The sequence below is a fragment of the Talpa europaea genome (genome assembly GCF_964194135.1).
Source record: "Talpa europaea genome assembly, chromosome: 3".
NCBI lineage: Eukaryota > Metazoa > Chordata > Mammalia > Eulipotyphla > Talpidae > Talpa > Talpa europaea.
This window is the reverse complement of record NC_140069.1, coordinates 98,487,068-98,495,265: the sequence shown is the minus strand read 5'-3', so window position 1 is coordinate 98,495,265 and position 8,198 is coordinate 98,487,068.

Here is an 8,198-nt window from a genome sequence, read left to right as displayed (position 1 = left end):
TTTTCTTTTTTAAGATTTATTTATCTAAACAAGAACTGGGGTACAGGCCAGATGCACGGGAGGGTGAGAGGATCCACCAGAGACAGAGTGGGGAACAGAATAGGCAGAATGACTATAACACACTGCTCGAACCGGCACTGCAGAGGCTGAGGACAGCTTCACAGCTGGAGCTCAACCACCTGTGCCACCAGGGAAGCCCCTTGACCTCTATCTCTTGAGCCCCATTTCCTTTATTCTGTTCATGTGTTCTGTATCTTGTCAGTTCATTTACTATGACAAAAGACACCTTTTCTTTACTAATGGACTTTTTCCCCCAGGGCACATTATCTCAAAAGAGAAAAGCAAACAAAGCAATAACAGCCGCAATGAAACCTCATTATCCAGTCCTCCTTGCAGCTCAGTATGGCTAATTGACTAATACCTGGCCAGTAAGTATTATTTAGAATTATTGTGTGGGGCTTTAAGGAAGGCTTAAAAAAATAAAAAGGCTGTGTGCCTGTGGTTATGCCCTTTTTTGCCCATATCGCTTTCCTTTTTTCTGTCTTCAAATTTTAATGATGACTGGAGTGTCAGAAGTCATCTTGGTCCCTGCGTTGGTCTTGAAGATGGAAACAGAATAGAAGCATGCTGGGTTCTTTATCACCACAGGGTTGCCATATCGCTTGTATGAAAGGAAGAGTTAGCCCTCAGTACAGTCTGTTTTCAGTGTCTCAGCTTCCATTGAAAAATTTACATATATTACAGAACACTGAGTTCAGTGGAGAAGGTCTTTTCAAGTTCATCTTCCACGGGAACCTATAATATCAAGTCATTATATAAAGTTAATGGAGGCTGGGTTTCAGGGAAGTGATAAAAAGTACTCTGGAGGAGATACTAAAGTTAACTTTTCAACCAGGAAAATACTTAAAAAGAATTAGGTGGCTATTTTTCAAAGAATCTTTTGTTGAGAATGTACATACCTTTTTTAGTCTTTTCTCTTGCTTTATTAAAGTAATGCTAACTCCTTGCAAAAATAAATGTTAGAAAACCATGCAGAATTTTTAGAAGAAAATTAAATTTTGATGTTTTGTGGCTTTCACATAATTATACAAAAAAGGAGGCCATCTTATAAGTACTATTTTATAACTTTCAATACTGTCTTCCCCCACCCCCCAAATTATGTTTATTGATGCAAAGTTGGTATACGTCTTTGTTTCTGACCTGGAGGTTATAGGCACAAAACTCTACAAACATGTACTTTCAGACACGCCCAGCACCAGTGCCCCAGCAATTCCTCACTGTGTTCCACTGGGCCCCTGTTCTCTTCCATGCTCACCCTGCCACCTCCCTCCTCTGATTGCCTCTGTTTTGCAGTCAAATGTTAAAAGTTTATTTTTGGTTTGCTTTTGACCAGCTCTTTGTTATGTTTCTCTATTTTCCACATATAAGTGAGACCATCCAATGTTTGTCTTTCTCCTGACTTATTTCTTTTAGCATTATCCTTTCCAGTTCCATCCATGTTTCCACAAATGGTCGTTCATCCTTTTTCATAGTTGAGTAGTACTGCATATATTATGCCATATTTTTCTGATACAATCCTCTGTTCTTTGGGCACTTAGGTGATTTCTATAACTTAGCTATTATAAATAGCAGTGCAGTGAACATGGAAAAAAATATATCCCTTCAAATTAGTGTTTTTCTGTTCTTCAAGTAGATACCTAGGCTTGGAATTGCTTGGACGTATGGCACATCCATTTTCAATATTTTGAGAAACCTCCATGTTGTTTTTCATAGGGACAACTAGATCAGTTTTCATTCCCACCAACAGTGTACAAGGCATCATTTTTCTCCATGTCCTCACCAACACTTATTATTTCTAGTCTTTTTGATGTGGGTCATTCTCATTAGTGTGAGATGCTATCTCATTGTGTTTTTTTTCTTCTTAAAGATTTATTTTTATTTATACAAGAACTGGGGTACAGGTCAGATGCGCGGGAGGATGAGAGGATTCACCAGAGACAGAGCCAGGAACAGAACAGAACAGGCAGACTGATGAAATACACTGCTGAGGGGAGCAGTGGGCGTGGCACAAGAGGTCTGCTCACCATGTGGGTTGCTCTGAGGCCAGTGGGGATTGAACCGGCACTGCAGAGGCTGTGGACAGCTTCACAGGGCTGTGCTCAACCGCCTGCGCCACCAGGGAGGCCCTCATTGTGGTTTAGATATGCATTTCCCTGATGATAAGCGATAATGAGCATTTTTTCATCTGCCTTTTAGTCATCTGTATGTCTTCTTTGGAGAAGTATCTATTTAGCTCTTCTGCCCAATTTTTGATTTAGTTATTTGTTTTCTTTTTGTTGAATTCCATGAGTTCTTTATGTATTTTGGATATTGGCCCTTTGTCAGATGTGTTAGGCGCAAATATTTTCTCCATTCAGTAGTGTCTTTTTTTTAACTGATAGTTTCTTTTGCTATGCAGAAGCTTTTTATTTATTTATTTATTTTAAAGATTTATTTACTTATTTATTTATACAAGCACTGGGTACAGTCAGAAGCACAGGAGGGTGAGAGAATTCACCAGAGCCAGAGCAGGGAGCAGAGCAGGCAGAAGGACCGAAATACACTGCTGAGGGGAGCAGCGGGCGTGGGAGAAGAGGTCTGCGCACCATGTGGGACCCTCACCGGTGGCCGAGGATCGAGCCGGCGCTGCAGAGGCTGCGGGCAGCTTCCCAACCCAGTGCTCAAACGCTGTGCCACCGGGGAGGCCCTATGCGGAAGCTATTTAGATTGATGAGGTCCCATTTGTTTATATTTGCTTTTTGCTTCTGTTGCCCCTGGAGACCATCCACAAAGACATCAGTGAAGCCAATGTCATGGAGTGATTTTTTTATTTTATTTTATTGAGTCATTATTGGCTTACATTGCTGTTTGTATTTTGGAAGAATAGGATTCCCCCCCCGCCCCCACTCCCCAAGTTTTATTACTATCGTTCATCAACATGGTTTATTGGAGTGTTTTACCTATTTTTTCTTCCACGTATTTTATAGTTTGGGGGGGGGGGTCTCATATCTAGATCTTTAATCCATTTTGAGTTAATTTTTGTATAAGATGTGTTATGGTGATCTAGTTTCATTCTTTTGCATGTGAGTCTCCAGTTTTCCCAACTCACTTTGTTGAAGAGATTCTTCTTTCTCCAGCGTATACTCTTGGCTCCTTTGCTGTAGATTAACTGTCCATAGATGTGTGAGTTTATTTCTGGGCTCTCAATTCTATCCCATTTGTCTGTGTGTCTTTTTTTTCCTCCAATATACTGTCTTTTTCTTAATCTAATCTGTCATGGGTATGTGTCCATGTCTATATACAGTTTTATCATCCTTAAATTAAAGTATAATTTATATTCTAACTTGTATAAATCTTAAATGTATAGCATCATCGCCATCAAAATCAAGATATAAAGCATCTCTACTATAGCAAAAGTCTCTTTTTTTATAGTTCTTTTGTGGGAATAGAACAGTTCTGTATCTTGGTTGTGGTGGAAGTCACTTGAATATAAATACATGTGATAAAATTTTATAGAACTATATAAAATACCATACATGTGCACAAGATGAGTGCATGTAAAGTAAGGTAAAATATAAGTAAACTTTTTAATCTAAGTTGTATTATGCCAGTGCCGATCCTATAGTTATAATATATAAGAGCTTACCATTTTTGGAAAGCTGGGTAAAGGGCAAACTGACATGTCTGCCCTATTTGGCAATTTCTTGTGAATCTATAATAATTTTTTAATTAAAAACATCTCTTTCACATGCCTTTTTTATAGGTTATTTTTTAGGCTATTGTATAGATCTACAATAAATTATTTAGCCAATTCATTTATTTTCTAGAGTTTTTTCTAGTACAAACAACTTTCTGCTGAGCAACCTTGTACATATTTTCAAAAGAAGTCATCTATTAATTAAAAAAAAACACTGTCAGGTTTTTGAAGTCATTTTCAATGACTACATGCAATTTCAAGATCATTCATTATATAAAATGAGGCAAACCTATGCAATAGGGACAATTAAGTCCCTTCGGGAGATATTTCGGCAAAATTATTATTTCTGGCTTTTCCAGCTGTCTATTGCCAAAAGCCCAGGGGTGTTGAACTCTGCACCACAGAATAGAAGATACAAATGAAAGTACAGCTTAATACAAATATGGGTTATTATATACTTATCAAGGGTGAAATATTTCTAGAAAAGATTCATCTTTCTAAGGTAAGCTGCTTGGCAAACTTGGTTTCACAGTTCTTACTTAAAGAATAAAACCATCTGAGTTACACTACGTTTTCCTGGTATCACTCATCCTGATTTCCAATCTGATTTTGAGAAGACTAGCCTGGACACAGACATCTTGAAACCATAATGTACTTCCTGCTACACTGTGGTTAGGTGGTAAAGGGTGGATATGTTTTAGGGAAAGCACAAGTTTAAAAATTTGGGCCCATCAGATTTCTTATACTCTAGTCATTCATAAATGATAGTTTTTGTTGTTGCTGGTTTTTGACAGTAATTTTCCATTCAATTTTGTCTTCGATCCAAGGAACTCAGTTATTTCAAATCATTAAAACTTCTAACTCAGATACATGAGAGGAATATTATGAAAGGATTATTGCTTTTTAGACATCAAGCGAAGAAGACTTACACTTGTTAATAAGATCAATGTTGAACATGCTGTGTTTATATGTGTCATATTTGAACACAAATTTGTTTTTCAAATTTTCAAATGAGACCTGTATGGAAGTGGTGAGATTTAACTTTTCACACATAAAAAACTGTTCTCACATGACCTTATTTTCTATCACTTCCAAATGCTTACTCTTGCTTCCAGCTGAGAAAATTGACTTTCTCTCAGATTCCCATTTTAGAGCAATTACACATATGGTCTGCCCTTTCTCATCAGTTCCATCACATTCTGTCCCAACCTCCTTTTAAACTTTGCTTTTCTCATTTTATTCACGGAACTATTTATAGACTAAACCAATGAAATGTCAACAAATCTTAGAATTTATAGTTTTACCCTTTCAATTTATGCCATAGAGAGCTCTCTGTACATCTTTTTGTAAGTATATTTTACTCTATTTTTTGACGGAATTTCCACATTTTGATAGCAGAAGCAAGTGGGTATTAACTTTTATGAATTACAGATCAGTTTACTTTTCTCTTCTCATAATTAGTCATGTAATCACTGGCTTGGATAAGAGTATACACTGGGAACATATGCAAATATTGTCTCACCTGCAATTCAAGATAACTGAATTACGGAAAAGCAATTTTTTTTCATATCGTGCTTAACATTTTACTCAACTATTAGTTTTCTTTGAAAGTAGAAATATAATCAGAAGTATTGACTATGACCTAAGTGTTCTCTGCAATAGGGGTTAATCTAGTTTGGGTTTTTAGACTGGCCTATGATTGTCTATATAGCTTTTTGGATATTTTTGTTCTCTTTGCATTTCTGCTTCTTTTTATCTATTCATTACTTAAGATGCTATTGCATACATGAAATTAGTCAGTAAATTTAAGGACTAAGTTAGAGTCCATCGAGAGAGAAAACATTCTCAAGGGGCTTTGTTTACAGTGGTTGCTTTTTACCTTCTTGGGTCTGTTGCTTTTTAATTCTAGGTCAGTGCTAATAGATTGCTGAGCTGAAATGCCTCATATTTGACTCCCTTTCTGGGAGTTTGCAGGTGGTACTAATGGGCCTGCCCTCCATGAACACGTGCAAAGAATGTCCTCTTTGTTCTCCATTTTAACCTTGAGCCGTGAAACCCCCCTCCCAGCTGGGCCCCAGTTCTGCAGGCGTCTGTCTGCTTGGCCTGTTATTACTCCATGAATCACTGCTGGCCTGGCCTTATTAAACTATTTTGGGCAGCAGCCTTTCCATTCTCCTCCCATGAACCGTGACGACTGGAGTTGCTGTAGCAGCATAGGCCCGGTGTTGAATATGAATTTGAAGGAAAGAAGGCTCCCTGGTTTGTAACATGGCATTCTACCCCATAGAACAGGAGAGGTCTGCCCATGAGGCCACTGTGTGTCCTGAAGTTTTCCTTTTGTTTTAAAAAGTGACCTCCAAAAGGTCATTTAAAATGCTTGAATATAAAGCAATTTGGGCTCCATTCCCTATACTTTTTCTTTACCCCTTGCTTTTCTTTTCATTCTCCTTAGCATGTTCGTGATCCTGGCTCCTGTTGCTGGTTTTCTCTTGCTTTTTTGTTTTGACCCACTTCAGATCCATAGGCCAACAGGGAACCACAGGGAAAGCAGTACTGTTCAGTGGATAAGAAGGTAGCTCCAGTTAGACAGGCCTGCTTTTGAATCCCAGTTATGGTGAGCAAATGACATAACCTTGTCAAACCCCAGCTGCCGAAGTTTTAAAATTGGGAAACTGTGCCCAATCTCACAGGGTGGTATAAGGATTAACAAAAGACATGTCAGTACTGGCTCATGGGAAACCCAAGCACCAGTAGAACTAGTCAGGGAGAAAGTCCTTTTGCCTTGTAAGGAGACATTATATGTGGTCTAAATGTTTCACTTTAAAGTTCAGTCACTGAGATCCACAGACGTTGACTTGCCTGATGACACATAACTGTATGTGGGAGAGCAGGGATCAGAACCCAGACTTCCTAAGTCCTACTCCAACATTTTTCCATTATACCATTATACGTAACTTCTCCATAGGCTGCTGGCTCAATGCCACCTTTGAACTGTTCTGTCTTGTCAATGGAATGGGGTATTTGTTGTTGGTCAGAAGATACTTTTTCTACATACTGTTTCATACTTCTTTTCATTTCTTGCCCTTTAAAAAATAAAAGACCGTATATTAGTTTCCCATTGCTGCTATAACAATCAACATTGTTTTCTACCATAATTTTTTTCATTATTAGTCTTTTTTTATTTTATATATTTTTTACATCATTTTTCATTTTTTGCACAATGTATGCATTTTCATCTTGGTTATGTTCCCCATGCAATTCCCATCCCCTTATTTTGACCCTAATCCCTCCTCCCCTCCCCACCTCCATAGTGTGTTTCTGGTTTATAGTTGCTTGTTGATTTTGATTTTTACTTTATTATAATTAGTCTTTTTCCTGGGCTCTTATTTAGGTTTTCTAAATTCCTGCTATGCAGCGCTACTTACAATAGCTAAGCTATGGAAACAACCCAAATGCTCAAAAATAGATGACTGGATCAAGAAGATGTGGTGCATACACACAATGAATGTTACTCAGCAATCAAAAAAGATAAACTCATGCAATATGCAGCAACATGGATGGAGCTGGAAGGGACCTTGCACAAATTTAGTGACTAAAAATAACACAAATCTACTCTCTTACAGTCCTTGAGGTCAGAAATCTAAAATGGAGGTGTCAGCATGACTGTATTTCTTCTGAAGGATCTAGATGTGAATTTCCTTTCATTTCTCTGATTTTTAGAGATTACCTGTATTCCTTGATTTATGGCCCCACATCATATCTTTTTTCCCTCTGCTTCCATCATCACATCTTATTATACCTTCTACTACTCTAATCACCTGTCTGTCTCTGAAAAGGCCTTTTTCTCCTGCTCGCATTGGGCTCACCTACAGAGTCCTGGCTAAGTCTCCCCATCTCCAGGGCCTAACTAAGTTAATCGTATCAATAGAGTCACTTTGGAGCCATCCACTGGCTCCATGGATAAGGATATGGATACTGGAGAGCATTTATTCTATCTCTCATACAGACAATCCAGAATTCCCAAATGATCCTTTTTATACCTACAGTTCTCTCAATGTTTTCAAATCAAATCAGATTTATCAGTGTACTCACATATATTTTTGCTAGTCAATTTATCTCCTCACTCTGTACCCCATAGTGAATTTCTCCTTTTAGAATAGATCTGTTCTAGAAATGAAGGTCTAGAAATGGAAGCCACTCTTATGACTGTTGATACTCCTTGTCTCACTCTGATGTTGAAGACGCAAGGTTGAGAAATGGATTTTTGGAACCATTGCCACAGCTCACTTTCAGCCTTGAAATATTCTTTCCATGCACTTCCTGTTATGAAAATGTTAAATAATTTTGGAATTAAAAAATCATCTTCAGGGCCTCCCCGGTGGCGCAGCGGTTGAGCGCTGGGTTGCGAAGCTGCCCGTGGCCTCTGCGGCGCCTGTTCGATCCCCGGCTGCTCCCCAGCCAC